Below are 7,195 nucleotides of genomic sequence, written 5' to 3'. Positions count from 1 at the left end.
GTCTTCTTATAAACAAGCCAACATGCTTTCCAGAATATAAAAAGTTCCCTACAAGGCAGTGTTGGTAGATAGGAGTACCAGTATGGTCGGTCCCCTGGTGAGTCAAAGTCCTGGTATGGACGGGCTGTTACCCTCTGAATCATACATATTGTGAAGACTTCAGTAACACGCATTTACCCCTCCCTGCCAGACCTCCTCTTTAACAGTTAAGCCAATATAAGGGATTTTGTGACTACTGCCCACACAGATAGGTTTTAGGTCCTCCATTTCTTTTCTCTTTTTATCTCTCTGTCCTTCTTTTTGTTTGTTCATTTTTATTTATTTATTTATTTATTTATTTATTTATTTATTTAACATTGTATTTTTATTAGATATTTTCTTTATTTACATGTCATATGAGATCTCCTTTCCCAGTTTCCCCTCTGAAAAAAAGAAAAAATTAAATTAAATTAAAAACAAAAGCAAAAACAAACCCCTGTTCCGTTCCCCCTCTCCCCGCTCACCACCCCAACCTCTCCCGATTCCTGGCCCTGGCATTCCCCTACACTGGGGCATAGAACCTTCACAGGGCCAAGGGCCTCCCCTCCCATTGATGACTGACTTGGCAATCCTCTGCTACATATGCTGCTGGAGCCATGAGTCCCACCATGTGTACTCTTTGGTTGGTGGTTTAGTCCCTGGGAACTCTGAGGGTACTGGTTACTTCATATTGTTGTTCCTTTTAAGGGCCTGCAAACCCTTCAGCTCCTTGGGTCCTTTCTCTAGCTGCTTCATTGGGGACCCTGTAGTCAGTCCAATGGATGGCTGTGAGTGTCTACTTCTGTATTAGTCAGGTACTGTTAGAGACTCTCAGGAGACAGCTATATCAGGCTCCTGTCAGCCAGCACTTGCTGGCATCCACAATAGTGTCTGGACTTGATGATTGAATATGGGAAGGATTCCCAGGTGGAGCAGTCTCTGGATTGTCCTTCCTTCAGTCCCTGCTCCATCGTTTGTCTCTGCAACTCCAGATGCTTACTCTATAACCCATGCTAGCTAAGAATTCAATATCCCCTGGCATCTGCCTCCTGAGTCCCGGGACTGAACTTCATGTACATCCCACATCTCACCATGCCAGAATTAACTATATTTTTAAGCTTTTTTTTTTTTTTTCTTTACTTTAGTTAGTGTGCCTTCTTAGTGTAGGAGTGATCAAACATTTGCTTTAAGTGGGCTCAAGCCTCTGCCGTTATTGTGATGTTGCTGAGTATTCACATAGCCTCCTGCTCCTTGGCCTGTCTTTCCAAGACCGTAGCTGGAAAAGGGCTGGTAGTTACTGCTCACCTGCCTGAGAAGGGAGAAAGCACCAGCGATGCTTGAATCCAGTCCAGATACATTGGCTACTTCCTCTTTAATGGAAGACACATCGTAGGTACTCTGCCATGACTCCCTTCTTCCTATACTCTGGCAAAAGCATTATTTCCATTACCACCCCCACAGCCCTCCTGTGAAAGCTGTGGCTACCATGGCACAAGGATATGGCCTATTATGTGTTGAAGGCAGGCACTGTGAGTTTGAGAATCAAGACTTCAGAGGTGTCAGAAGCATAGGTTGTCAGTGCATAGGGTCAAATAGAGTAGGTTAAGGTTTGGTTTGTCACAACTGCTCAACTCTGCCAGAATACTACAGAAACAAACACACAACCTATACATAATTGGTTGTAGCTGTGTTCAGACTAAATCTTATCTGTGTGAAATTAGGCAGCTGCCCTCATATTCAGAAAAAGATAATCCCAGAGAAAACTTGCTAGGTATGATGGTTTGTATATGCTCACCGCAGGGAGTGGCTCGGTTGGAGTAGGGATGGCCTTGTTGGAGAAGTTGTGTCACTATGGCTTTTTTTTTTTTTTAGATTTTTTTTATTAGATATTTTCTTTATTTACATTTCGAATGATATCCCCTTTCCAGGTTTCCCCTCCCAAAAAAAAAAAAAAAATCCCTGTTCCCTCTCCCCTCCCCTTCCTCACCAACCCACCCTGTCCTACTTCCTGGCCCTGGCATTCCCCTACACTGGGGCATAGAACCTTCACAGAACCAAGGGCCTCTCCTCCCATTGATGACTGACTAGGCCATCCTCTGATACATATGTAGCTGGAGCCATGGCTTTAAGACCCTCATCCTAGCTACCTGGAAGTCAGTATTCTAGCAGCAGCCTTCAGATGAAGATGTAGAACTCTCAGCTCCTTCTGCACCATGCCTGCCTGGATGCTGCCATATTCTTGCCTTCATAATGATGAACTGAACCTCTGAACCTGTAAACCAGCCTCAATTAAATGTTGTCCTTATTAGAGTTGCCTTGGCCAGGCTAGAGAGATGGCTAGAGGTTAAGAGCACTAACTGCTCTTCTGAAGGTCCTGAGTTCAAATCCCAGCAACCACATGGTGGCTCACAACTATCCATAAAGAGATCTGACTCCCTCTTTTGGAGTGTCTGAAGACAGCTACAGTGTACTTACATATAATAAATAAATAAATCTTTTAAAAAAATAAAAAGAGTTGCCTTGGTCATGGTGTCTGTTCACAGCAGTAAAACCCTAACTAAGACACTAGTTAAGAAAGTATTGCAAAACCAGCCAGGCATGTGGGAAGCAGAGATAATAGGTAGCCACAAGTTTCTAGGCCAGGGATTCACAGTGAGACAGTCCTAAAACAAACAAACAAACAAAGGAATATATAACCAACACAGGCATACAGGTATATACCTGTAATACTCAGGAGACAAAAGGAGAATGATCTTTGATTACATATTGAGTTCACAGCCAGCCTGCGTGACATGTAACTCATTATCTAAAAACCTAAAGTGTGAGAAGATGGCACAGAGAATCCTGCCTGCATGTCAGCAGTTAGAGCAGTGGTTCTCAGCCTTCCTAATGCTGTGACAGTGTGAGAAGATGGCACGGAGGATCCTGCCTGCATCTCAGCAGTTAGAGCAGTGGTTCTCAACCTTCCTAATGCTGTGATTGTTGAGTCCAGTTCCTCAGGCTTTGCTGACCCCCTAGTCATAAAATTTTAGTTGCTACTTCATAATTATAATTTTGTACTGTTATGAATCATAATGTAGATGTATGATATGCAGGATAAATGATCTGTAACCTCTGCCAAAAGGCCTTTCAACTCTCAAAGGGATTGTCACCCATAGGTTCTGAACCACTGACTTAGGACATTGAGGCTAGAGGACAGTGAGAGGTCAGGGGCAGTTAGTTGTACTACAGAGCCAATACTCTATCTCAAAACAAGAACCTATTTCAGTGAAATCATCAGAAATGAGGATTGAACTACAAAAGGCTGCACAAAAAGCAAAACACAGGGGTCCACCCTTCTAACACACAAAGAAGCAACAGGACTTGATAATCAAGTGTTGAAAAGAGCTGAGAAGTGACAGCAAAGTTTTTATTGTGCATCAGGGTCAGAATTTTGTATAGAATGATTAGGGTGACAAAAAAGATGTAATTCTTTTTTAAAGATTTATTTATTTATGAGTACACTGTAGTAATCTTCAGACAGACCAGAAGAGGGCATCTGATCCCATTACAGATGGTTGTGAGCCACCATGTTGTGCAGGAATGGAAACCCTGACTAAGACATTGTGTATGACATTTAAATATCTACATACTTAAAGAATTAACTGGCATCTAGGTGAAGATGTTCTATTAATATGCTAATATTCCATTTTAAAATATATATTTACCAGGCTGGAGAGATGACTCAGCAGTTAAGAGGTCCTGAGTTCAATTCACACACACACACACCAAGGCAGGAATGGTTGCTATGAAATTCAAATTGGCCTCACAGTGGTGATTTTCCTGAGGATTTCTATGCAGACAGCTATTTATGGTTGAGGGAAGGCATGTTCCTCAGTGGTAAGATACACACACTCCTGTAAACCCAAATTACATTTCATGAAACGGATACTACCTCTATTAGTCATGGTTCTCTAATAAAACATGGTGTATTTGTGTGTGTTTTCTGAGAGTGATTTAACAGACACTGGTTAGACTATTCCAACAAAGACTTGCTTCCAGATGGAAAGTTCAAGAATCCAGTAGTATTCATTCAGTCCATAAAGCTGGATGTCTTGGTCTTCAGTATGTCTTGGAATCCTGAAGTAGGCTCTAGTGACACTGAAAGAATTACTTGCTAGTAAGAGTGAGGGTAAGCAGGTTTGCAAGAAATTCCTGCTTTCATGTCCTTTATATAGCCAGCTAACAGAAGGTGTGGCCTACATTGAGGTTGGGTCTTCCCACTTGGCAAATGATTTAATCAAGGATAATCCCTCATAGGTGTATATCCAGCCACTGGGGTTTTAATTCATTCTAGATATAGTCAAGTTGACAACCAATAATAAGCATCACACATCCTTAGTTTTCAAGCAAATGGATCTAGGAAACAGACAGATTAAAAACATTAGAAAACATTAAAAAGACAAGGACTCTTCATAATGGGTAAGGACACAGTCCATCAACAGAACATTATGAGTACACCATGAGGACAGATAAAAAGAAGGAGTGTGATGTATTCTCTCACTGGCTTTTTCCTTCAGAAGGGGGATGGTGGGGAAAGAGGGATGATGGAGTAAGAGCTAGGCTCTGTCCCCATTATTTAAGGGTCATAGGCCAAGTTGGTTTCACATAGCAAAAGGAGAGTTTTAATTTGATCAGCTGAGTTAGCAACATGCACTTCTAGTATAACTCTCTGAAAAACAATCAGTAAAGTCTGAAAATGGATGATTTGGTTATAGAGTGAAACTGCAAATTGCTTGGGAGTGGGGGACACAAAGAAAAGCCAGTGAGAAGAGGAGGGTGTCCATAGATAGTGGTTTACATATAGGGTTTGGAAGAGCTGTGGATATTTAGCAAAAGTGAGTCAGATCAGAAAGGGAGGGATGCCAGTAAAGTTGAGAAGTTAGGCCACATAGCCCACCATTTGGGATGGGAGTGGGGGTTGGTAAGAGGCTGAAGAAAACCGAACTATCTTGAGAGGTCTCATATAGGACCTGGGAAGGAGTCTGTTGTTGCTTGAGAGAGGTGTCAGTCCATTTAAGAAGGGGACAGGGGCAGCCCATGAGCCTGGACCTTAGTTGTCAGACAAGCCCAGTAGTTAGCTAAGTATAGAATTGGATGCCTTTAGTTGCCGGGGAGTCTATTTTTCTCAGCTGTGGTTATACACTGTGGTGCTGAAGCGAGCCAAGATCTTGTCCTATATCTGAGATGTATATTATATTCAGGAAGAGAACCACTAGTGAAAAATAATCACCTAAATACCATTGCATATGGTTAAGTATAATATCTAAAGTCTGTTGTTCCTTGAACTGTTAAAGAAACATACTGATTGTTTTAATCTTGCTCTTACTTTTCTGCTGGGTGTTTAAGACCATGCTGGTAACCAAAATTGTTGTTTTGGGATAACACTGGGATAGGGATTACATGTAAACAGACATTCTTATGCCATCATGAGATGCCTTGGGACACAGATCATATTAAGAGTATCCAAGTCACCAGGGGATAAGCACTGGGACATACTTGGTGGTAGATAGGCATGCCCATTCTGACAAGAGGTGGTATTGGGGACACAATACCCATGTGAACATGTGTGACCACTCTGCCATGTAACTGCAGGAATATGGCTCCTGTGTGAATAGCCATGCCCGTGATGGTTTGTATATGCTTGGTCCACGGAGTGACAATATTAGGAGGTGTACTCCTCTTGGAGTTGTTAGTTTCCTGGAAAGTGGGGGGAAAAATTCCACTCTCAGGGCTCAGGAACCAGGACCCCAAACACCACCAAGACATGAACTTGATGCAATCAGCAAGAGGCTCTTTTATTCAGCACTGGGCGAGACTTATAGCCCACGCAGGGGTAGAGGAGTCTGGCCTCAAGCAAAAATTTAAACAGGTTTTTATACCTACACAGTTGCTGGGGCAGAGGGGAGACTAAGGCCAAGGAAAGTACAGGATAGTCTCTGATTGGTGCTGGCTTGTGCTAGGGTTCAGGAGCAGGTTAGCCACCTGGCAATTGTTTGTTACCTTTTTTCCTTTTTTCTGCCAGGTTGCTCTGGTCTCTAAGTTCTGGGAGCTGGTCTCCCATTGTCTCTAAGTTCTGGGAGCTGGTCTCCCATTGTCTCTAAGTTCTGGGAGCTGGTCTCCCATTGTTTCTAAGTTCTGGGAGCTGGTCTCCCATTGTTTCTAAGTTCTGGGAGCTGGTCTCCCATTGTTTCTAAGTTTTGGGAGCTAGTCTCCCATTGAGTTCAACTAACGGCTAAATTCCCACAGTACAGTTTGAAAATTTTAACCTCTCAGAGTAGGTGTGGGCTTTGAGATTCTCTTCCTAGTTGCCTGGGACAGTCCTCTCCTAGCTGCAGTTGGGTCAAGATGCAACTCAGCTCCTTCTCTAGCACCATGTCTGTCTGGACACTGCTATGCTTCCTGCCTTGATGTTAGTGGACTGAACTGTAAGCCAACCCTAATTAAATGTCTTTTATAAGAGTTGCCTTGGTCATGGTGTCTCTTCACAGCAATGGAAACCCTAACTAATGCAGACTTGGGTATTGGGGACTGCAGAATTGTTGTGATAGGCCTGATTGTGCTTTTGTTTGGAGGAGTGTGGATTTGGGGACTTTGGAAAGTAGTAGAATGCTGTAAGTGGGGCTTAATGGGTCATTCTAGTAGAAATATGGAAAACAGTGGTGCTGAGCATGAACTATTTGAACTATGGAAGCCTGGCTCTAGAGGTTTCAGGAGAATTTTAGTATGTGACCAGCCAGGCAGGCTCTCTGCCGACAGAACCAGGCGAGAGGGAGAGAACCTGGCCTAGCTGAGCCTCTCTCTCGGGGCTGAGCGAGATGGTGAGTGTTGGATCTCCTGCCTCCGGAGAATAACCACCCTGAGCCGGGAGTCTGTCCAAGCAGGAACAAGATTGTTGTATCAATCTTTTCTTTATAAAGGGCTGAGAGAGGAGGCGGAGTTTTCTGCTGAGGTGAGATGACGTGGGGGAGGGGAAAGTTGATGAAGGGTATGGGGTGACTAACGAACCAACAATTACAGTTACTCCAGTACAGAAATGACTGAAGACAGTTTACCAATCTTGAGTCAGGCTCAGGTTTGTCCTCAAGGCCCAAACCAGGGCCAAATAGAGCCCAACAGTGACCTAGAGATTGTTTTT

This window comes from Mastomys coucha, unplaced genomic scaffold (genome assembly GCF_008632895.1).
Source record: "Mastomys coucha isolate ucsf_1 unplaced genomic scaffold, UCSF_Mcou_1 pScaffold12, whole genome shotgun sequence".
Classification (NCBI taxonomy): Eukaryota; Metazoa; Chordata; class Mammalia; order Rodentia; family Muridae; genus Mastomys; species Mastomys coucha.
This window is presented reverse-complemented; position numbering follows the sequence as displayed.